The following is a 25075-nucleotide window of genomic DNA, read 5'->3' on the forward strand; positions in this document are numbered from 1 at the left end:
TGCAGAAGGGTCTCCAGGAAGGTCATCGGACAGTGCTGGGTCACTGAACGGGACGGGGTGTGGCTGGAGGGCCCTCCACCCTTTGAAGTCAGTGTCAAGAAAATGGTCCCCTGCTCCCGATCACCCCAACAGCCTCTATCCCAGGAATGATGTGGCTGTGAACTGCAAGTCCTATGGGGCCAAAGCGTGGGGTTCTTGGCCACGTCGTCCCCACCTGCCATCTTGCAGGGCTTGAACTGGGCGGTGCCAGGAGGAAACATGGACCAGGTTGGTGGTGGTGACGATGGTGGCAATAGTGAGGAGGAGCATGGTAGTCAGGAGGGAGGCGAGGAGGATAATGAAAATAGCCATCACCAGTGGAACCGAACGGATCCCACAAGAGGGCGCTGGCGGGATTGATCTCGTTCCCACCAGGACAGCGGAAGGATTGCCAACCTAGACGCCCGCCCAGCCTTCCTTATTCCCTACTGCTGCCCCACGTCACCCACTCAGAGGGACAGTACCCAGGAAGCCTCTGGCTTTTCTGGATTCCCTTGGAGAGGAAGAGGAGGTGGGGGTGAAGCTGGCTCCTTCCACCTCAGCGTCCCAGCCGATGCTCGTCCTCCCAGGGAAAGGTGGGGTGGAGGCTGGGAGGCCCAGGAGGTGGGGTGCCGCAGATGCGGGCAGGGGGAGGACGGGGAGGCTCGGCGCTCCTGGCTTGTCCCTGGGAGTCCCAGCCCGGCCACACTGCCCCGGGGTTGGACTGTGGTCCTGACCTAACCCGCAGTGCAAGTCACTAAACTCTCCACAACGACCCGAGTCTGCTCCCGAGAGCATCTCAGCTCAACACGGCTGAAATAGAAATGGCCCCTGTTCTCAAGGCCAGAGTGGAGCACCAACCAGGGGGAGCCGTAATTTCCGGTTCAGTATGAGCGAATTTTTAAAAATGAAGTAAAATAAAATAGACAAGGGGGGGTAGCTCAGTGGTAGAGCATTTGCCTAGCACGGTCAAGGCCCCGGATCCAAGCCCAAGAACTGTAAATAATAAAAATAATAATTAATAATAATAGTAGCAAAATAAAATGAAATAAAAAACCATCCCTGAGAGATAAAATCATCCCCATTCTGATTAGGTCTGATCTTTTAAACGAAGAGGCACTTTTAGTCTTTACTGTCTTTTTCTTCTTTTCATTCCATGTGTTGATTGAGTTGATTTGCTGAGCATTTGCTTCTGCCAGGTGTGAGAAATAAACAAGCCAGACACTGCCCAGGGGTCAGATTCAGGAGACACACACGGTCTGGGTCAGCCAGCTCTGAGTCGCTGTGACCCAAATGCCTGACAAGAACAACCTAGAGAAGGTAGAGTTTATCTGGAGCTCACGGTTTCAGTCCATGGTCGGCTGACTCCATTGCTCTCTGGGCCTGAGGTGAGGCAGAACATCATGGCGGAAGCGCGTGAGGAGGAGAGGCGCTCAGCTCGCAACAGCTGGGAAGCAGAGAGAGAGAAAGGAGCCAGGGGCAAGATACAGTCCCCAAGGTCCTGTGCCCAATGACTGTTTCCTCTGGCCACACCCCACCTGCCTATGGCTTCTACCCAGTAGTGTCTTAAAATTGTTGATCCATCCAAGGGGTTCATCAGCTTTCATTGTTGCCTCAAAGCCTCGCCTTTGCAACTTGCTGCCTTCGAGACCGTGCTTTCCAAACATGAGCTTTTGGGGGGACGTTTCTAGACCTGAACCATAGTATGGCCCTTCGAGGAAGGGATTATCTGCATACCGACCTACCTACCTACCACCGAGATGGGGGCATGTGGATAAGGCACAGTTCAGGAACGCTGAGGTCTGACACGTCTGCGGGAAGGTGCAGTAGATCAGGCTGCATTTAGGAAAGTGGGACCTCGTGGGCTAGCAGGGTCAGCGGAAGTAAAGGTGGAAGATTTGAACAGGAGAAAAGGACAGGAACAAATGATCCCAGTCCTTCACTGTTGTTTTTTATTTTGTTTTGTTTTTGGTTTTGTTTGTTTAATTTATTTGTGTGTGTTAAGTATGTTACTTACAGGTAGTATATAAGTAGTTTGAGTTTTTTTAAAGCTAATTTGACAATCTCTGCCTTTATTTGAGAGTTCAGATCACTTACCTTAATCTGATTGTTGATTTGGCATGTTTAAGCTTATCATTTTTCTATTCATTTTTTATTTTTTCCATTTCCTTTTTGTTCTCTTTTCCTCTTTCTGTGTCTTCTTTTGGTTATTTTTTGCTTCCTATTTTATCTTCTCTGTAGACTTGTTTTACTCTCTTTTTGGTTGCTATAGGGTTGCAGTAGGTAGGTAGATGGTCCCACACCAGTCTGATTACAGCATTTCTAATGTAAGTATAAGAAACAATAATACACTTCCTTTTCTCTCCTTCCAGCATTTGTACTATTGTCATATACGTTACTTGTACAAATAAAATAAACTTCATACCATGTTGTTATAATTATTATTCGATTAATCATCTCTTTAAAAGATGTAAGTAGTAAGAACAAATATTATGTCTTTATCAATGTGAGTATCATTTTCTTCCCTAGCATAGAAACATATTTTCTTCTCCTGTCACTTTCCTTCTTCTCTAAGGACTTCCTGCATCATTTCTTGTAGTGTTCTGATCCATTCTTTCATTTCGGTGTGTGTGGAAGTGTATTTATTTCACCTTCATGTTGGAAAGCATTTTTGCTGAGTAAAGAAATCTAGTCGACCACTGTTTCTTTCAGTGTGTTAAGGATGCTGCTCCACTATCTTCTAGGGTGCATAGTTTATGATAAGAAATCGGCTGTCACCTCAGTTCTTTTCTGCTCTATGTAAAATGTCCTTACTCTCCACTGCTTTGGGAATATTTTTCTTATCACTGAATCAGAGCAAGTTGATTCATGCCATTTCCTTCTTATTTCTTGTACTTAGATCTGTAAGTTTATGGGAAAAATTTTTGAATACATTTCTTCTGATCATTTTTATGGACCATTCCCCTTTCTTTGAGAACTCCAATTTTAGTCAGTCTCTTCAAATTGCCTGAAAGCATTAATAATCTGTATTCTTTTTTAATTCTTTTTTCTCTGTGTATTTCATTTCTGATAGTTTCTATTTCCATATCTTCATATTCAGTAAATTTTTCTTCTATGATATCTACCCTACTATTAATCACATCCAGTGATTTTTATGCCTCAGATATTGTAGTTTTTATCCCTAGAATTCAATTTATAATTTTTATGCACTCTGTGTCTCTCTGCTTTTTGAACATCTGGAATATAGTTTCATTCTATTCAGATTTTCCTCTCATTCTGATATTGGTGTCAGTCGAGTTCTATGTTGGTTTTGATTGACTGATAACTCTTTGTATTTGGGGTTGTGTTTTCTGGCCTCTTTGTGTGACTGGCAATCATTGTAGAGGTGTTAGACATGGTGGCTTTGCCCCAGTAGGTATTAGGTACTTTTGTATTCCTACAATCATCCTTGAGCCTTGCTTTCAGATATAATTAAATTCCTTGTTAACAAATTGATCCTCTTGGGGCTTATCCTTAACTCATTATGCTGGGTTGTCTAGTCTCCCTCAGCAATTCACGTCCACCTGAAACCTGAGGATGACCTGATTTGAAAATAGTGTTTACAGGCATAATCTAAGATAGATCATGCTGAACTAGGAGAGCCCAAAATCCAGTGACTGGTATCCCCTAGAAGACACGTGAGGGATGGTGTCACATGATGGTGGACACCAAGGAATGCCATGGGTTACTGACAGTCCCCAGGGGCTGCTGGAGCAGAGGCTGCCTCTGAGCCTCCAGAAGGAACTAATTGCTGATGCCTCAATTTCAGCCTCCTGAACTGTGGGGAAGTAAATGCCCAATGTTTGAAGTCACCTCGTTTGTGGGCGTTGGTTACATTAGACCTCAGAAACAGCACATGCGTGTTAGGCAGATCCATGCTGCATTTAGTCTAGAAGGTACTCTTCCCCCAAACTGAGGCAAGACCCTCGGAGCACTCTACCCATGAGTAGTGTTCAGTCCAGCTGGTGGGCACGGAGAGTGCTCCCGACCCTGGGCCAACGCTCGCCATCTCCAGGGTTCCTCTTCTGGCATGTCCCTCTCACAGGCACTCAAGAGCATCGAGTATTTAAAGGGGTCCCACACACCCCAGCTTCCTCCCCCTTGCAACTCTCTCCTTTCTGGCCTCTCCTGTGCCTCTGCTTTGCTTCACCCCCAGGGCCTGCCAGGCTCTGCCTGCCCCCTGACCACACCCGGTACTACCACCTAAAAACTGCCTGAAGAGTAAGCTTCGGTCACCTGGGGACACACCTCTTAGTTCCTTCTTCTCTGGATCAATACCCCTCACGTCTGACGGCCAGTGTCTTCAAAACATTGTTCCTCTTCCTTCCCTCCGCCCCTCCTCCCTTTCATGACTGCTTGCGGGGAGGATGTGTTCCTTCCAGTTAGTCCATCGTGGACAGGGGCACATGTGCCCAGGGCATCAGAGCCTAAAGTCAGACTCTAAAGGAATCTGGACTCTTGGGATCATTGGATCACAAAATCTTCAAATCATAGAATTTCAAAACTACGGCACTTTGGATTCCTAGCTTGTTCAAGGGAATGAGACTTTCCAGTGATGGCGATCTCTAAGGATAAGAACAAATGGGGCAGGCCCCGTGCTCAGACCGTGCACACATTGCGTCCCGCTGTCTCCATGGCAACACCGGGAAGCAGGAACTACCACTCTGTCTGATTTTCCAGATGAAGAAACCGAGGCTCAGGGAGGGCGAATCAGCAGATGGAGGTCAGACGCCCGGCAGGCAGTGTGGCCAGGCTCCACCCAGACCTCTCAGCCTCTGAGGCCTCCACTCGCAGCCTCTCTGCCACTCCACCTCCTGTGAAGCCTCTGCAGATGATCACCTGTTCTCTGTGCACACCTCAGTGACGGGGAGCTCATCACCTCTCCCAGGGCTGCCCGTCCATGCCACCTCTGGGCACATCTCTCCTTCTCGGGGCGTCCACCCATAGGCCCCACATCTGCATTGGGAGACCCCACAGAGGACAGACCTTCACCAGGACCCTGAGGGAGAGGGAGCAGCCCCAAGGTGGGGCTGCCTTTCACTGGAGAAGAGCCAGGTGAGGAGCCCCGACGCAGCCCACCCTGGGGAAGGACGGAGGAGCTTATCCTGAGGAGGGACTCCCCCAGGGACCTCAGGACCCGGCCGCTCAGGACAGACGAGAACCAGGCCCAGAACATGGGGCGGCGGGGCGAGGAATGGACTTATGGTCAGCAGCTCGCTCCCCACCGTCAGGTCGCGGCTGATGGGACTGGGCCCGCGAGCTGTGCCTGATTCCTGGCTCCTCTGCAGCCGCCTGCGCCCCCTCCCCCCTGAGGCTGTTAAGTGGAGCCACTTGTTAAGGAGAGGAGGAGGGGGAGGGGAGCTGCTGACCAGAGCCCCCCACTCACCCCACCTGGGTAGAGAGGAGCATGAAGGATCTGCAGGTGGAGGTGCAGGGAGAGTCCAGTGGTCCCCAAAAGGCATCAAGCATGGCCTCCCAGGAAGGGGCCTCCAGCACAGCAGAGTCCCCAGGACCAGCGCCCGCGGCAGCCACTGACAGTCACCGGGCGAGCACCCTGGACCCAGTGGCCCGACACTTCCTCCCATGTCCTGTGCCGGAGCTGGGCCCAAGGTCACAGAGCTGGGCCCAAGGTCACGGAGCTGGACCCGAGGTCATGGAGCAGGGCCCGAGGTCACGGAGCTGGGCCTGAGGTCACGGAGCTGGGCCCAAGGTCACGGAGCAAGCAGAGGCTCCTGGAGCGTGGGGCTTGGGCGTGGGGCTGCAGATCCCTGGTCCCTAAGGAGCCACACATCCCAGACTCAGCTGGAAGAGCCTCGCAGGCCCACAGGCCCGCCCTTTCCGGAGGCCTCCAGGCCTCCGTTCCTCCCTCTGCCCAGTGGGACTGCTCAGTGGCGTCCCGCCTGACTCTGCCTCAGGGCCTGGCAGGTCCGCAGCATTGCTGAGGCCCCTGCCCCACCACGGGTCCCCATGGGTTAAGCACCACCCACTCCAGGACAGTCTGGCCCCAGCCCGTTGGCACAGGGAGTACCGCGGAGCCTGCAGGCCCAGGTCTGGAGCGTGGACCCTGTACAGGCTCTCATGGCCGGGGGCCACTGCTGGAGCCGAGGAGGAGAAGAGACTCTGCTGCCACGTCCAGAGGCGGGCGACCCGGATGGTCCTGATCCTCCTTCCTCAGGGCAGCCCGCCGGCCACCGTCTCCCAGGCCAGACTTTGAGGGGCTGATGGGTCACGGCTGTCCCTGGCAACAGATGGCACGTCCACCCCCTGTGCCTTCTGCCCCTGCCCAGTGTCCACAGCTGCAGCTCAGTGAATGACCACGAATGGGAAGAAGGCAGTGCAGGGTCAGGGTGCCCGGGATGGTACGTCAACGCTGGCTTTCTACCGTGGCCCCTCCAGTCCTGGCTCCATGCGTCCCAGTAGCCAGTAAAACGCTCAGTCCCATCGCGGCCACATGCACACATGCGCACACACACAGGCACGCACACACACATGGGCACACACACGCACACTCGCACACACGCACATGCACACACAGGTACACACACAGGCACACTCGCACACAGAGGCACACACAAGCACACACACACACACACGAGCTCTCACTCCTCTCTCGCCTTCCCTCCCCTGAGCACCTGGAGGGTCTGTGGCTTTGGCGGGGAGCCTCGAGTGCAGGGGCCCACTGTGGGCGAGGGCCGAGCATGGCGTGCGCCACGGCCTCCACCCAGGAGAGGCTGCAGCACTTCGCCGGCCTCCTGAGCAGTGTCCTCATCCGCGGCCACACCCCTCACTCCCCAGGGCCCGAGCCCCTGAGGTCATGGGCAGCCCTGACCTCGCACCTGGCCAGGAGGCCCCGCAAAGGGAGGACACTCACCTTGTGAAGCCACAAGGACTCCGCTGGGACACCTGAGAACCCTCCAGGTCCCTCGGCAGGTGGCCTTTGCCGAGCCCTTGCTGTGGCCTCCATCCTGCTGGGGCCTCCCCAGACCAGGAACAGGGCGAATGCTGGAAGCCAGCTCGGGGCAGCTGGGGAGGGGCAGAAGCCGCGAGGAGGGGGCAGTGGGTCGTTCCCCTGGCGCGGGCGCTGGCTGCACACGAGAGCCACAGCCCGAGGCTGGTGACAATGCTGCTGGCGTGTTGGCCAGGGCAGTGACCATGACCACAACGGAGCCCTCGCTGCCTGCCCCCGCTCTGGGTCCCTCTTGCTTCTAGTGCTGCCTGAAACCTCCAGTGTCCGACGACGGCAGGGACGTGGGGATGTACCGTCCCTTTTGTCCCTTCAGAGGAAGTCAGCAGAGGCAGTGGGGGAGACCGGGAACCCTGTGTCCTCAGAGACCAGCCTTGTCAGAGGCCCTGACAGGGAACGAAGGAGCCCGTGTGCACAGGCTCAGCGCCCGCCACTCCCAGGAGACCACAGTGAGGACGGGGGAGGAGGGGGAACCGCGCAGTGCCTGGGTCTGAAGGAAGAGCTGACCCCTCCCGCTGACCAGAGCAGCCTGTGCACTGCGGGGTCCCTGGAGCCGCCCCACGCCGGGCCCTCGGGTTACATCTTTGCTCAGCCCCCCGCAGCCTTCCACGGGTGGTTACATTCCAGTCTTACAGAAGAAGAAACCGAGGGTCAGGGAAGCCCCTGGGCCTGAGCAGGCCTCACAGCAGAGAGGTTGGAGTCTCAGCCTCCTGCCTCTGGGCAGCCCGCTCCTCCGTCCTGCAGGTGTGGCTGAGGACCAAGCTCTGACCTCTGGCAGGCGGGAGAGGCCTCCGCTCAGGTGGATGGGAGCGCACTTTGACCCCACGGGCCCCGGGAGCCTTTCAGCCGTGACTCCAGCCTCTAAGTCCCTCTCACGTGGGACCCACGCAGCCCCCGAGGCAGAGGCCTCGCCCCCAAGTCACAGGACAGGAGACGGAGTTCGGGGACCCTCAGCCAGCCAGGGACGGTGGGACGCACCCAAGGCACCGCCCAGAGTCCCTCTGCAGGGCAGCGCCTACTCTGCGGCCTCTCGTGCCTGAAGACACCTGTCCTTGGAGAGGGACCCAGCGGGGCTGACCGGCCCAGCCTGTGGTGTCTGCCCGTCACCGGCTCCAGCCCCGGCTCTGCCCTTCCCAGTGCCAAGGCTTCTGTCCCCTGGCCTCTTCCCCTCCTCTGGTCCACTTCTGTCCCCTGGCCTCTTCCCCTCCTCTGGTCCACTTCTGTCCCCTGGCCTCTTCCCCTCCTCTGGTCCACTTCTGTCCCCTGGCCTCTTCCCCTCCTCTGGTCCACTTCTGTCCCCTGGCCTCTTCCCCTCCTCTGGTCCACTTCTGTCCCCTGGCCTCTGTCCCCTCCTCTGGTCCACTTCTGTCCCCTGGCCTCTGTCCCCTCCTCTGGTCCTGCTCCCTCAGGAGCCCTGCTAGTGTTTCTGCACAAGGTGACAAGAGATGACAGGACCACTTCTTATGGAGCCTCTCAGAACTTCCACATCCAGATAAGGGTCCTTCAGCGATGGATCCAGGAGGCCACTGTGTGCCTGGGATGCAGCCCCGGTCCCCGGCCTTCCCCTGGCCGCGCCTCTCTTGGTGTCTGAGGTCCCAGTGCTGTGACTATCTCACTCCGCAGACCTTCTGTCCACTGGGCTGTAACCACTGCCCCGTGGCAGCCACACTGGGCTGGGTCACTCCGGGCCCCCACATGCAGCCCAGCCTTACCCACTGACAGCCCCTGGGAGGCGCCTTCTCTTACCAAGCGAAGCTCTCAGGACCTCGCCCTGCCCCTCCCCTGACCTGGCTTCCAGTCAGTCCCAGGTCCTTCTCCTAGCGTCCCCAGTGTCAGGCTCTGTCATGAGGAGTCATGAGCTGAACACATTCAGAATGGTACTGAGCACCCACTGTGCGCTCAGCACCTGCCCCCAGGTCAACTGCACCCAGTGGGGAGCACTCTCTTCCTTGCTCCTGGTGTGCCCCAAAGTCTTGGTCCTGACAGCCCAGGGAGGTTGGATGGGATCTCGCAGTGAACTCAGCAAGCACACACCAGCCTCAGGGCCTTTGCACTTACCACTGTGTCTAGGAGGCTTTTAGTTTTGAATGTTCCCTTCCTTATTCACTCAGGTCTCTGCTCAAAGTTCTCCTCATTAGAGGAGCTGGTGGTGAAGGGGTCCGACTTGGCATGGGAGGATTCAAGGAGGACTACCCTGGGAGGTGGCCTCTAGGCCTCTTGTTAGAACAGGGTGAAGGGATTCTGGTGCTGGTTCAAGGTCTGGACAAGATGAGGACCAGTTCCCTGAAATCCTAAAATCCTGAAATTCTGACTTGAAATTCATGGTGTCAAGACACAGTAAGTGATGACCCTAAGGCCCCGGGCCCTGAGACCCCAGGACGGCTGAACGGTGGGTTCTCACAGGTGAGGAGCATTTCTGCCGCAGGAAGAGGCAGCGCCTCCCCTGTTGGGGTCAGTCCCGGCTCTGCCGCGTCCGCTCAGCGCTGCGAAGCACTCTCGGGGCTCGGGGAATGTAAATTTGTTCTGTTTCCAATTGTACACTTGCCCCAACTGCGTGTCCCAGTTTCCAGAATAAATATTAGGAGATGGATCTTGGAGAGTCTCTGTGAATCCCTGAGCTAACTCCTCCAGCAGGGCGGGAGACACATCCACACCCGCTGCTCCCGCTCTGGCTGCTGGCGGAGAGCCCCAGCGCGAGAGGCCACGCCTGCCAGGGCCAAGAGGAGGGGCCTCCGGGCGCCAGCTGGGGAGCTGTGGTGGGAGGACAGACCGGAGGGATGCGTCCATCAGCGGCTGTGCACGGCAGGCTCTCCTCTGCTGGGCAGCTGAAGGTCTCTGCAGGGAAGCCCTGAGGCATGCTGGCCTTCCCAGAGGGGCTGGAGGGGCAGGGCAGCCCCCTCGGGGGGTCAGGCCCCCGAGTCAGGCATGTAGGGGCAGAGGACAGCTTAGCCAGCCGCGTGACCTTGAAGAAGCCACTCGCCTTCCTGGGACTCCGTTTCTCCAACGTGACCTGCGATCCCACCCACCCTACTCGCCAGGTGGTTCTGAGGACGGGGGTAGCTGCAGGCCCCCACCCACAATGAGCCCAGATCCAAGAACCTCTCCTGTGTCACCTGCCGGGTGCCAGGCTCTGTGGGGGGCACTCTGCGGAGGTCTGATCTCGCCCCAGCCCAGTGAGGGCTACTATCCTATCCCATTCCACAGACGAGAGAACTGAGGCACAGAGAGGTTAAGTAACTCACCCAGCAACGCCAGCACAGGTGAAAGATGGCGGGGGCAGGATTTGCGATCAAGCACTTGGCTCCAAAATCAGTGAAGTCAACCCCGTCTAAACACCTCCGGCAGCCATGGGGTGTCCTGCTGCCCACCACTTTCAGAACCGGCTCCTCCCTCTGGCTCTGTTCTTTCTGGTCCCTGAAGCTCTGGTGATGGCCAGGTGGCCGTGAAATGCGGGTGATGTCCAGGCGGCGGCTCCTGCTGCACCCTCTCCCCGGACACTCTGCCCTGCCCTGCCCTGCCCTTCCAGGGAGCTCCTGCCCAGGCTCCAAGCCCCTGGGCATTGCCCTCTGTGCACAGCTGCCCCTCCCTGACTGCACGTGCCCTCCGTTGCTGCCCTTAGCAGGACCCACCCGCAGGCTGACACTCCCAGGGAAAGGTCAGCCCAGGGCCTTGACCTCTTCACCCCATAGGGACGACCCCCACGCGGACGGGTTTCCGTTTCCCAAGGCCACGGACCCACTGGAAGGGCAGTGTGTGGGCCCAGGAGCCCCGCTGCTCAGGCCGCCGAGGAGGCCGGGGTCCGTGCGGGACCGTGGAGGCTGCCAGGGCATCCCCGGTGGTCCACCCTTCCTACAGCCTGGGCGCCCACACTCCCCGTGACCGACCCAGACGCCCAGGGCCCTTCTGCAGAGGTCACAACCAACTCCATGTAAGAGCTGAGCCTGCGACAGCGCCGGTGACAGCTCAGCCCAGAAGGGGACACCTTGACCCCGGTGACTGCAACAGCCCGCGGAGGTCATGCACCTTCTCACCCCTTGACCTTGAGCATGCCCGTTCCCACCAATCAGCAAGACTTAAAAACTCACGACTGTTGGTGCTTAATTGGCGCCCGCGAGGGGCGGTTTTGACCAGGCCCAGTTCTGAGGCCCGGCTGAGGCGAGACCGGCACGTGGAACACGCTGGAAAAGCGGCACCTGCCGCCTGGACACGGGGCTCGCGGTCCCTCGCGGACTCCCGCGGGGTCTGCACCCCGCTCCTCCCAGTGGCACATCTGAACAGAGGCGCTGCAGCCCCCGCCCAGATGGCCACCACCCAGCAGGAGGCCCTCATCCCGCATCGTCCCTGGTCCCTCTCCTCACCGCCCGTCCAGCAGGTCTGGCCCTGACAGCCACACCCGCACGGGCATCTGCTGAGCTGTCTGTCCCCAGAGCTCTCCTCCCAGCCCGGGAGAGAAGCCCCAGGGCCGGCGCCACCCGGGAGGCTGGCGAGAGCAGACGCTCATCCCTCAGGAGCTGGGTCACTGGCTTCAGGCCCCGCCCTCTCTGCCACCCAGCACCGTGGAACCCTGGCTGTTGGTCTCCTGGTGTGAATGATGCCCCCCTCCAGGGCCCGGCCATCTGAGACCCCAGACACTGTCTGTCTGCACTGCTGTCGTGAGTCCTTCAAGGACTTGGGCCGGCCGGCCCGGGAAGCCAGGGAGCCTCTCAGACCTTCAGCTCTCTCTCTTCCCTTCCCTGGTTCCAAGATCCACGTGGGCTACGTCCCACAGAAGCCCCTCGGCCTCGGGTGACGGCGGGTCTGGACTCCACAGTCGAGACACCAGAGTGGCACTGGAAGGCCTCTGGCACGGAGGTCAAGGTCTGAGGACCGGTCAGCTGCCAAGGACCTTGGACAAGCCCCCTCCTCTCTGGGCCTTGGCATGTCCCCCCGTGAGTGAAGGGTCTTCAACCTGATGACTCCAGTCCTTAAAATTCTGAGTCTCAGACATTCATAGTCGATAATAGATAGTGATGGTTTGGGGGACGGTGACCATGGAGAGGAGAGGGTGATTGACACGATGCTGAGGGGGAAGAGGAACAGTGGGGCACCCCCCAGCAGGGCGGCTGCAGCCCTGCAACCTTCCCGCTGCCCGTCACTGGCGGAGGAGAGGCTCCCTCACACATCTTCCACAGGAGAGGTCACACGTCCTTGTCACGCAGCTCCAACCAGGAAAGCGCTGGGGCTCAGGGGCCACGCCTTGCCCACCCAGGCTGGGGGTGCCCTGATTCACGGGAGCCCCCAGGCCTGCACCCTCCTGCTTCCCGGACATTGGGCAGAGGGTGGGCTCACCCCTGACGTTGCTGAAGATGGTGTCCCCGCAGCGTGGCCTGCTGGCCGCTCCCACTCATCCTTCTCAAGTGCCCCGGTGGGAAGCTGCCAAGGCTGGGGGGCCATCCCCTACCTTCCTAGAACCGCAGGTCCACCATGGGGGACACAAACTGCAACAGGGCCCCACCCAAGACCTGGGAAGGTCCTGGAAGCCAGAGGTGGCTGAGGACTGAGCAGCTGGGAGACCCAGTCACGCGGCGCGAAGCCTTAGAGCCCGCTCTCTGGACCCCACGCCCAGCACTGTCCCCCAGTGTGAGCTGAGCACTCTCCCTGCCTGGCAGCCCAGAGGCTGCCCTGGGGACAGTGCCCGGCACAGCAGGTGGCTGAGCTAACACGGCTACATCAGCTGCTGCCGGCCCCCCATGCAGCACGATCCCTGGAGTGTGCTCTTCCAGGGTAACCGAAGTTTCGTGTCCTCTGACCAACCTCTCCCTCACCCTGCAAAATACATATTTTTAAGTCAAATTCAGGGTGAAGAAAGTTAATACAGCATAGTAAGAACGTTCTCGTGCTTCAGGGAAGACCCCTGGCTCATGGCCGCCTGCTCCGCATGCCCCTCTGGGGCCTGCAGGCCGCCTGCAGCCCCCTCGCCCACACGGGCTTTCATTTCCCCTCCTCTCATGCCCCCTCCTCAGCTGCCCCTGCTGGGGGCCACCCCCACCTGTGCTGCCCAAGCCCCAGGATCCCCCCCACTGCCCCTGTGCTTGTTCCGGCATCTGGTCCTTCAGGGGTTCTCAGCTTCTCCCTCCAGAACTCATCCCGCTTCACCTCCAGCCTGGAGCCCTGACCCTGGTCTCCCAGTTGGCCTGGCCCAGCCCTGGTCTCCTGGTTGGCCTGGCCATCTGCAGCCACCTGTCTGCCCCTGCCTGCCTCCAGCCCCACGGTTCTCCGCAGGCAGCTTGGACGCAGTCCCTCTGCTGCCGACTCACCCCTGCCTCCACGAAACTTGAAGAACCAGAAGGCCTTCCACCCTGTTCCACGCTGGCCCTCCTCCCAGGAGCCCCTCCCCAGCTCTTCTCTGGCCCAGGTCCTTCTCAGTGGCTGATGTCACAGTCGTCTCCCCTGGTCTGCTCCTCTGGGTCACTTTCCTTTAGCGTGCTCTGGAATAGCGACCTCGCTGCATGGGCTTCCTTGGGGTGTCCCCTAGATACCCGCCCCAGACTACTTTCTGGCTCTGTGCTCTCGGGGGACTGACCTTAGGGGTCACATCCAGGGGTCCTTCTCTCCTCTGCCTTCAAACTGGATGTGCCCAGCAGGGAGCCCCAGGAAAGGAGAAAAAGGCCAGGGTGTTCATCCCCCTGGGTCCCCCTGGAAGACCGAGCTCCCCGTGACATGGAATCAGGCTCCAGCTGACCCTGGGCCCTGGTCAGGCCTGCAGACCTCAGTCACCAGCCCTTGCTGAACCCGAGGACCCCAGCTCCAGGCCTGGGCTCCATGGGGTCCACCTCACCGCCTCCCGCCCAGCCCCGCCTCCCCTCTGTTGCCCAGCCAGCCCCAGAACAGGTCCTCTGGGCTAAGGCAGAGGTCAGGTGGCATCAGCCACGGGGCACATCAAATCCTGGTCCCTGGTCTGTCACCAGCTCTCCGTGTGACCTAGGGAGGCTGCGCCCACTCCTGTCTGTTTCCCACCAGCCCCGCTCTTCCTTCTACCTCAAATTCCCTTCCCTGCCACCAGGTCAGACCACACGCCCTCCCGTCCCTGCTGCTCTGCTGAGGCCATGTCCGGATTAAGTGGGCACCGTTCCTGAGGATGGTCACCTCCCTTTGGACGATGAGAATGGAGTCAAGAAGGCGGCCGTGACGGTGCTTACGATCCAAAGGCGAAACTCACCTGCAGCCGTCTCTGCTGCCGGACCACAGGAAGGCGCAGTTTCCCAGTGGACTCAGATCTGCCCTCCCGGCCAGGGTGAAGCCAGGACAATGGAAGTGTGCCCCTCTCTGATATGTGGGTTTTAGGATTAACACGCGGGGGTGACTGGAGTCCCCCGATGACAGAGTCGCAGGGCAGACGGACCCGAGAGGAGCGGCCCGCACCTGAGGAGGTGGGGAAGGGGAGCCAAACCTGTCCTGGTGGCTCTGTCGTTGTAGCAGCTGACGGGCGCTCGGGCTGCCTGGGTGCAGTCTGTGTCCCCAGGGCTGTGTGGGTGCTGCACCTGGGTCCTGCCACCCCGGGAAGAGCAGGGTCACCACCCCTACACTATCTAGGCTTCAAGAGGCTGCCTCGCCTTCCTGGAGCCAGCCAGCGGGTGACTGTAAAAGGACAGAGCCAGGCCTGACCCAGTCGAGAGCACTCTCTGCGGCACTGAGGATGCCTAGCATCTGGCCAGACCCTCGCTGTCCCCTTTGGACCACACAGCTGACGACCAGTGTCCATCACGGACAAGGTCTTGGAGGGTCCCTGGGTTCGCGCCCCTCGCCCGGCCCGCGGGTATCGTCTGGTCTGGGCTGAGAGAGCCAGAGGTGGGTGTGCCCTGCGCCCCTCCCCCCGCTGACACACCAGCGCCCGGCGGGCTGCACTTGCCCACCGCGTGGGCTCAGGGGAAGGACTGCTTCTCCTTGTCTCAGTCCTGCTGGCAGGAGCAGAGCGGGATTCCAGATAACGCAGGTGCGAAAGGACACAGTGCTGGAAACAGTGACAGTCACACTCAGGAGGGGCAGTGGCCAGGGCTGCCCTTGGCTCTAGAAGGAGGAACCAGTCTGTGTCCACAGGTTCTGGGCAGGAGGAGCCCACCCCCACCAGTGGCCAGCCCGTCTCACCCTCCAGGGCAGCAGAGAGCATCTTGACCAAGGTCCCAGCCAGAGTCTGGCTGTGGACAGCAGGGTCACCTCCAGGGTCACCCTCTCAGGAGTTCCCACCATGGAAGTCCATCGTCCCCCATGGAAAGCCAACACACCATGGAGGCACCTGACTGGCCAGAGCCAGAGACCCTGCTGGGGTCAGGAGTCGGTCCCAAGCACATTCTCCACCCAAGGCCTCCCAGGCTTGAGCGCCAGGGCTGGCCTGCGAGGCCACCTGCAAAGAGGACCTGGAGCTGCCCAGCAGGGCTCCCGGGGGTGGGGGACCCGGGCCATCACCGTACCGCCGAGCCCAGATTCCGATGACGAGGTAAAGGGGGAGAGGCGGGAAGTCTTGGGGTCTGGGAGGATTCCAAGGGAGGGATACGGCTGGTCAGCTCTGACAGGACCAGGAAAGAACTCCTGGACTCTGTGTCCTCCATGTCCCCTGTGTAGCCCAGGGCTGGCAGGGCCAGGGGGCGGAGGCCGGGGTGCCAGCTAGAGTGGGAGTTGCGGGGGGACTGGCCAGTGGCCGCCAGGGTTTCAGACCCAAATGCACCCATTGGCCCCAAATGAGACTAGAGACCTGCCAGAGCCCAGCATGTGCCAGGGCCTAGCTGGGGTGACAAGTGCTGTTTCTATCGAGGGCCAGCCGTCACAGCTGTGATGACCTTGAATGAGCTTCTGCTGTCAACAAGCGTGGGTCCTGGTGCCCCGACCCCGGCCGGCCCTCAGTTTGATGAGCCGGAGCTGCTTGGAGGAGGCCCGGCTGGTGCCGAGGGGAAGACCCGGCCAGCTGCCTGCTCCTCAGGGGGACAGGGTGGAGGAGAGGCTGCCCGGTGGTGGCTCCCAGCGTCTGTGGGCAGGGCTGGCACTGGCGGGGCAGGGCCAGGGCTTGCTCAGTGAGCTGGGGTGGCCGAGGTCTGCCCAGAACCCCAGCCCAGAACATGTGGTGTCCTCTGGCCTCCCGTGACACCTCCCAACCAGCAGCAGCTCCACGAGGTCAGGGAGGGCAGGCTGGGTGAGGGTCAGGGACACGGCAGCCAGGATTCCACTCAGGGCTCTAGGGTGTCACAGCACGATAGCAAGTGCTCCATGCGGGGTAGACTAGATACCCCAGCGGCCACCGCAGGGCCGGTCAGTGCTGCCGAAGTCCCCCTCAGGCCCGGCTCTCAGCGCTCTCCTAGGAATGAGAAGGGACCAGGACGCCCACGTCCCCAGTCTCCGCAGCACTGACAGACGCCTGCCCGCTGAGCCAAGGCTGTCCCTTCTCATCACCAAGGCCAGTGCCTCCCTATCCTGAGTGACCATAACCAGGCATCCCTGAAGAGCCTGGGACAGGCCATTCCCGCAGGCCCCGTCCTCCTCAGCACCTCGCGGGCCCCCAGTGACAGCTGCTCTGATTCCATCGAGGTCCAGCTGTTTCAAGGGGACTTTAAATAACTCTTTCGGCCACCAAGAAAGTGACGTCCTGCTGACACACACGCACTGTGAACTGGCGCTCAGGGGGGCTCAAGGCCTCGTGGCCGAGGGACCATGACTACCCGCTGCCCTGCCCTCCCTCTGGATGTCACTTTCTGGTGACTCAGCAGGTGTCACCCTGGAGTGCCAGGCCGTGCGTGGGCTCTGGGCACAGAGAGAAGGGTGGTCAGCTCCCTGTGCTCAAGGGGGCCCTGGTCAGGTGGGGAAGGCTGACCCACCGGCAGTGCACACCAGCCCCTGCAAATGCCAGACCAGAGGTCTTAGCCGTGGCCGCCCTCTCATGAGCACCTGCTGCATGCAACCCTGCTTGCTCAGTGCCTGCTACGTGCTGGGCCAGGTTACTTTCCGTCACTGTCACTAGCTCTCATGGTAGCTCGTCAGAGGTCATTTATGTTTAGGTAGCTTTATCCATGCACGATTTACATGTGCTAGGCACAGAGTTGACGTTGTGTGACTTTGAGGGACACGCCCCTGCGATCACGGCCACGATCTAGACAAGCAGTGTAGCCATGGCATCTCCTCATAAGGGAGCGGATCCCACTGCCCCTTCCTGCCCCCAACCCCAGCTTCCACCTCAGCACACTGGGCTTCTTTCACTCCGCACGATTATCTCGAGGTTCACTCCCGACACGACACTTATCCAAAGTCCTTTCCCTGCTGTGGATGACCGGATCCCACTGTGTGAAAGCGCCAGGATCCTCGTGTGCCCTCACCTGCCGATGGACGTGGGCAGTCTGTCCAGCTTGGGGCTTTCACAAATGAGACGACTAGAGGTTCACGCGCAGCTCCGGACTCGGGCGGACACTTTCCTCTGTCATGGTAGGTTCCCGGGACTGGAATCGCAGCGCCACGTGATCGGTGTGTTTCCAACCTTTTAAGAACCCGCCAACCTTTTCAAAAGTGGCCGTTCCATTTTCCGTCCTAGCTCACTCGGTGGCACCAAGGAGCTCCCGCTCCTCTGCATTCTTGCAACAGATGGCATGTTTTGCCCATGCCAGTGGCGTGTGGCGGCATCTCACTGTGGCTTTAATTGATATTTCCCTAATGACCAAGGAAGCAGAGCATCTTTCCACTTATCGTTACCATCTATCTTCTTCGATGAAGTGCCTGTACAGATCTTTGGCCATTTTCTATTGGGTTATTTTTCTTATTGAGTTTTGAGAACTCTTTACATATTCTGGAGAAAAGTCCTTACTAAGTAGATCGCTTGCAAAATATTTTCCCACAGTCTGTAGCTTCTTCTATTTTTTTTTTCATACTCCCACAGAGCCTTTCAAAGAACAGAAGTTCTGATATTGATGAAGTTCAGTTTAACACTTGGTTCTTTTATGTATCTTTCTGTGGATGTCATATCAAAGAAATCTTTAAATTCAGCTTGCAAGGTTTTTTCTGTTTTCTTGGAGTTCCTCTGTAGTTTTAGGTTTTACATTCAGATCTCCAATCCATTTCAAGTCGATTTCTTACGTGGTGCCAGGTATAGCTTCCTTTTTGTCTGTTTGCTGTATGGTTGTTCCGCTTCCATGAAGTCTATCCCTCCTCCACTGAGTTGTCCTCAAGTTGCTGTCAAAACTCAGATGTCCATTTTTTTTTCTGATTTTGTTTGATTTTTTGTTTTCTCATGGATACGTAGTAATTGCACATATTTATGGGGTGCCGTGCGGTATCTCAATATGTGCATACATGTGATGATCAGATCAAGGCAATTGGCACATCCATCACCTCAAATATATTTGTCATTTTTCTGTGTTTAGAACACTCAAAATCCTCCTTTCCAACTATTTCAAAATCTGGATTAAATAATTGTTGACTACAGTTGCCCCCCGTGGCGTCACAGAACAGTAGTGCTTAACTTGTTCTCACTATAATTTTGTGTGTGTTAAGAACCTCTCCTTATCCCCCTCCCTCCTACCCTTCCCACGCTCCGGGAACCACGATTCTGCTCTGCACCTCTATGAGACCGACTTTTTAACTTCCAACTATGAGTGAGAACATGAATTGTTTTCCATGCCTGGTTTGTTTTCACTTAACATAATGTCCTCCAGGCTCATCTGTGTTGTAAATGAAAGGCTATTATTTCTTTTCAGAGCTGTGTAATATTCCACACTATGTATCTACCACATTTCTTTACTCATTCACACATTAGTGGACACTCGGGTTGATTCTGTACCTTGGCTATTGTGCTGTCTGTATTTGAGTGGGTCTGTTTCTGGACCTTTTCTTTGTCCCACTGTTCTATTGGTCTGTATTGATGCCAATATCCCATGGTCTTGATTGCTATAACTTTGTAAGTCAAAATCAGGTACTTTTAGTCCTTCAGATCTGGGCTTCTGCTACAAAGTTACTGTGACTTTTTATAGGTATTTTGCATTTCCATATGAATTTAGATTCTGCTTGTGAATTTCCACCCCCAAAAAAAAGTTCAGGTGGGATTTTGATAGACGTTTGTAATAAAAACAGAGACTCCATGTTTTGATTTTGATCACCAACAATTTTCAGATCCTGACCTCATCCCTCCCTTTACCCCAAATCTGGGCAACCAGAAAATAAAGCCCACTGGCCCTTCTCCCTTAACACCTGCAGAAATTTCAAAGCACGCAGCCCACAGTCCGGGCACCACCACCGGGCTCCACCAAAAGCTCAAGGCCAAGGCCATCCCCAAAATCCTTGCTCAATTCACTCCAAAGCAACCGACTGCCACTCCTTGGGAAATTCTTTTGCTGTGAAAGTAATAAACTTCATTTCATGTCCATTAGTGCCTCTGTGTCACTCGTCTCAATAGCTATGAACTTCTTTTTGGAGGACGGCCCAGAATCCAGCATGGAAAGCTAGGTGCCCAAATGCAACAGGATTTTATTGCACCTGTAGGAGATCTGACATCGTGGCACCCTGGAGCGTTCTCACACACACAGTATTTGTCCTCCATTTATTTAGCTCTTCGATTTCCCTTAGCAGCACTTTGTAGCTGGAAGTGCCAGATCTTTCCTAACTTTTGTCAGAGACTCCCGAAGGGTTTCTGTGCTAATGAAACAATATTTTTAGAAAGTTCTTCAATTTTTAATCATCATTGCTAGTATATGGAAATACATTTGACTTTTGCACAGTGATATTACACCCTGCAAGCATGCTAAAAATCACTATCCAACATTTTTGCAGAGTTCATCAGATTTTCTTCACTATCATCTGATCTATAAATATAGTTTTATCTCTTTTCCAATCTGAAAATCTTTTATTTCTTTTTCATGTCTCATTAAATTGGCTACAACCTCCAGCATAACACTGAATAGAAGCAGAGAAGTTGTGAGAGTAAATATTCGTGTTTCTTCCAAATCTTAGAGGGCAACACCTCAAAATAGGATGTCAGTAGTAGGATATTTGTAGATATCCTTTATCAGGTGAGAAATACCTTTCTACCTTATTTTGCTGAGAGTTTTTAACAGAAACGGATGTGGATTTTGTCAAACGTATTTCTGAATCTCTTAAGATGATTATATGGTTCTTCTTTTTTAGTTTGTTAATAGGGTAGATTACATTGACAACTGATTAATTTTCAGATATTAAGCCAACTGTGCATCCTTGATATAAACCCTACTTGGTCATGATGACATTACAACCTTTTTATATATCTCCTCATTCAATATGCTGAATGTTTTGCATTTGAAAACTTGCCTTTGTGTTAGATTCTGGCCTGAAGTTTGCTTTATCAATAAAATCTACTTCTGGTTGGGGGAATCAGAATAATGCTGGGCTCCTAGAATCAGTTAGGGAGTATTCCCTCCTTTGCAACATACTGGAAGAATTTGTTTAAAATTCACATTATTTTTATCTTAAATATTTGATAGAATTCACCCGTGAAACCATCTGGGCCTGGAGCTTTTTGCATGAGAAGGTTTTTGGCTACCATTTTGAGTATCCAGGTAGGTGTAGGGCTCTTCAGGTTATCTATTTCTTCTTGAAGGAGCTCTAGTGGTTTGTGTCTCTCAAGGAATTGCTCCCTTTCCTCCATGTTATTGAGACTAATGTCATGAAGTTGTTCATAGTATCCATTTAAACTTCTAACGTCTGTGAATCTGTAGTGACCTCACCTCCCTCCTTCCTGATGTTGGCAATTTCACCCCCTCTTTTTTCCCCCAAAAATAATCTAAGGGTGTATCAGTTTTATTATCTCAAAGACTCAGCTCTTGGTTTCTTTGATTTTCTCCATTGCTTTCCGGTTTTTTAATTTCGCAGGTCTTCGTATTTAGAGAGGCTTGGTCTTAAATACCCTCCGTCTCCGCCTTCCCGGCGTTCACCCTCCTTCCGGGTTCTCCTTTAGGGACCGTCCCCCTTCCTCTCTCTTCAGCCACATTGTTTGTCCAGGGTTCCGCGCACAGCGGGCTGTGGACAGCACACAGGAACCAACCCAGCCTGCCAGCGGCTTCCCCTCTCCTGGACACACTGGTGGGCTCAGAGACGGGCGTGTGGCCCTGGCTGGCCCTCCAGGGTGGCCAGTGGATTTTGATAGAAGTGGCCAGAAGTCTTCTCTCTGGGGCTGCTGATCTCTGGAGGCTGAGAAGGAGCTTCTGGGGTCACCATGAGGAGACGCTGTCTGCGGACAAGGCCGACACAGGTAAGTACACCTGAGCAAGTGGAGCGAGTCACAGAGTGCACAGGCTTTTGATGTGAAGTGGCCCCAAAGGCCGGTGGGGCAAACTCTTGGTCCTCAGCTTGGCGCTTCTGGAAGGTGGCGAAGCCTTTAAGAGGTGGGGCCTGGTGGGAGGACTTAGGTCACTTAGTCCTTGAAGGTGATAGTGGGGTGCTGGTCTCCTCATTTTGGTTTCCTGGGTGCGTTGAACTCTGTGACCCTCTGCCATACAGGCCCAACTGACCCTGGACTGAAATCTCCAAAACTGAGCCAAAATCAACCTTTGTTCTTTTTCTTTATTCTTCTTTATTTTTCTAATTTTTTCCAGTGAGTTGTACATGGCATAGGATGCATTTCTACGTTTTGATAAATCTCACATAAATGGAGTGTAACTCCCACCCGTTGAAACCTTCGCTCTTTAGAAGTTGCTTATCTCAAGTACAGTCACAGCGAGATAACCAACGCGGTGTCCTGGGCGCAGGGAGCGGGAGCCCACGGGAGGGAGACCTGGCCTGTCTTGCTACCCGCGGGTGCCCAGGCAGACCCCTGCCAGCACGTGCCCCCGCCTGAGCCCTGGACCCGGGCCAGCCTGAAGCCGCAGCTCCCCGACCCCCAGCCCCACCCCGATGCACCCCCCGCTGCCTGAACCGGTTCAAGCTGTGTTTCTAGCACCGAAGACCCTAATCCTGCTCCCTGGCCTCCCCGGGGAAGCACGTGCCTGCCACGCACAGATCTAGGTCCCACATTTGTGAAAAATAAAAAATGAACCCAAAAGCTCTCTCAGTGACCCCTCGGCTCTTTCCTGTTTCCCAGGAGCTGCAGAAAAAGCCTTATTGGGACCACACGAGGCAGAGTCCAAGGAAGGAGCCCCGGTGGACGAACGCCAGCTTCCCCCGCTGCAGCAGCGTCTGCCCTCGGGCCGTGGAGGCGGCCAGCTGGCTCAGGGACAGGCGGCTTTTCTGGGTGGAGAGGTCGGAGGTGGGCTCGGGTCCTCGGGCTGCACTAGATGGGACTCTTCCGGGCCGGAGGGTCCAGCAGTGGAAGGATAATCCCATTAACTCCGCACACAACCCCAGCACTTGGTAATAGCCCAAAATGAGCCCAGAGGAGAAGTCTGGGCTTGGAGCTCACCAGGCCTGCACTGAAACCCCATCTAAAACCTGCCACTTGCCAGCTGTGACCTGGGGCGACTGCTATTATTACCAGCTTCCAGTGACAGAAGAAATAGAGGACAGGACACGCAGGGGAAGGTGACTCTCTCAGAAGAGCCACAGTGAACAGGGCTGAGACCAGGGAGCTGGGAGCCCCCCGCCAGGGCCGTCTGCTGCCTCCTGCCGTCTCAGAGGAGGCTGACGGGGACCCCCTGGCATCTCAGAGAGGAGCGGAGGTCCCAGGCCCACCGTGTTCTGCCGGCAGCCGGCGGCCTGAGCACAGGTCACTTGGCAGGCCCCAGGATGGCCAGAGGGCTGGGCGCTCTGCAGAGAACACTGAGGGAAGGTCTCCCAGGACAGGAGCCGGGCAGAGTGGTCAGAACTCTGTCACCCAGGTCCCCCTGGACACTGTGCATTGAACTGTAGTAACACCAGCGCATTCATCTGCTGACCTAGCAAAGGGTCCGAGGCAGTCCCTGCCCAGAGTCCCTCCTCACCCTGAAGGCGCCGACCCGGAAACAGAGGAACGGCACAGCGGCAGATCCCGACCTCACGTTACGGGGAGGAAAGGGAGTCCCAGAGCGGTCAAGTGAGTTGCCCAAGGTCACACAGCTTGGGTCGGCAGAGCAGGCACACATCCAAGCGCCCACCCACCCACACTGCCCCGCAGAACACGGGAGAGGAGCGGAGAGAAGCAAGCAGGGCTTCCTGGAGGGCGGCGCGCTGGGTCCTGAAGGACAGGCTGGAGAAGGGCACGGGGAGGGAGGAGCAGCCAGCGGTGGGTCATCAGGGAATTCTCCAGAGGAGCTCAAGGTGTTCCAGCGCAGCCTCCCCGACAGCCTCTCCCAGGCCAGGTGGAGGCAGCTCCCAGTTAGCGAGAGGTGGGCAGGGTGGAGCAGGAGCCCCTGGGGACATCCTGGTCACGAGGTCCTGGGCCCAGGTGCACCTGCAGGGGAGCGAGGACGGTCCTTGCCCACCTGCTCAGAGGGTCGCAGTCTCAGAAGCGGCTCTGATGAGGCCATTGGACCACATTCCACCTGCCAATCCATCAGCCCCCAGCCAGGCAGAGGGTCCCTGCGAGTGTCTCATCAGAGAGTGGCACAGCCGCCGCCCTGCGCTTCCCACAGGCAGAGCCTGTGAGGTGAGAGACCCGCCCAGAGTGCACAGCGGGGGAGCCTCCGAGGCTGTCCCTGCTCTGCCTCTGCAGCCCCCATGGTGTCCTCTCCCCGCCCCCACCAGGAGGCTGCGGAGACCCACCAGCACCACCAGGGCACAAAAAAGCAGCGGCCAGGGCCGTTCTGGGGGAGCGGGTGGCCGAGCAGGGCTGTCTGGGGAGCCAGATGCCTGTGTGGGTGGAGCCGCCTCCTTTCCCTGCCCAGGTGGGCTGTCCACGCAGGAAGCCGAGCCCGCGGTCCCTGAGCCTCAGAGCCCTCCCTGCCCTCCTCCCTCTGACGGGCATTTCTTAATGCCTGTGGGTGCCGACCCTGGGGTGGGCACCTGACTCTGGGGCCACAGAGACAGAGTCGTGCCCTTGGGGGACTCTGTCTTGAAGCGCACAAATCAAGGGAGACTGCTTGACGTGTTAGATGAGCACCTGCTATGTGACAGCCGCAGGGTTAGGAGCACCAAGAAAAACCCCACGCGCTCTGTCCCATGGAGCTCTGGTCTAGAGGAGGAGGCAGCCATTGATGGAGGAATCTGTCACACAAAGGACAGATTTGCATGTGCAGTCAAGGACTGCATGGTGCCAAGACAGCTTGTCATGAAGGAGTTCAGAGGTGGGGGACCAAGTGAGGATTCCCAAGAGCTCAACTGGCTGAGCTGGCACCTGAAGGGAGAAGAGTCTGGGGTGCGAGGAGAGCATTTTAACAAGGGAATGGCATGTGCAAAGGCCCTGTGGGTGGACAGCTGTCGGCAGCCATGGAGAGCTCGCAGGCAGGAGGAGCGGGGGGTAAAGGGTGGATGGGAGTCTATGAAATAAGGGTGGAGATGGGGGAATCCAGGCCAGACTGCCACTTCTCATGACCCACTAGGTACTTGGACCTCTGTCCCTAGAACAGCAGGATCCCATTCAAGTGTTTAAGTGGAGTCCAAAATGCAGAAAGTAGAATTGATAGGATAACAGTCGTGTTACCAGAAGAGTCTTTTTTTTTTTACTTTTATTGTAAACAAATGGGATCCATGCTGTTTCTGCTTGTACATGGAGTCACAGCACGCCATTTGCGTGTTCATACATTTACACAGGGTAATGAGGTTCGATTCATCCTGTTATTTTTACCAGATGGGTCTTGAGGCCGTGGTGGGATGAGTTGCCATGGAGGAAAGATGGGGACTGAGCCCTGGAGGACAGAGCCACAACTGCGGTTTAGAGATGGACAGCTTCCAGAGGAGCAGATCACAACACTGGCCCTCCATGTCTGTGTGACCTTCGTGCATTCCCAGGCTGTCCCCAGGGACCCAGGTGGGGGTCACATCTTTGTCCCTTCTCCTGTCTCTGCCCTAGCCAGGAAGCTGTAGACGCTTCCCTGGTCTCAGCCATCGCAGGTCCCAGCAGAGGCTGGCAGAGGCTGGTGGAAGGAAGAAGGGACGTGGACGGGGACTAGGGGGCAGGCGTGGAGCAAACCCCAGGCAGAGAAGAAAATTGGCAATTAGTAGGTG

This window comes from Sciurus vulgaris, assembly GCF_902686455.1.
Source record: "Sciurus vulgaris genome assembly, chromosome: 1".
Lineage (NCBI taxonomy): Eukaryota > Metazoa > Chordata > Mammalia > Rodentia > Sciuridae > Sciurus > Sciurus vulgaris.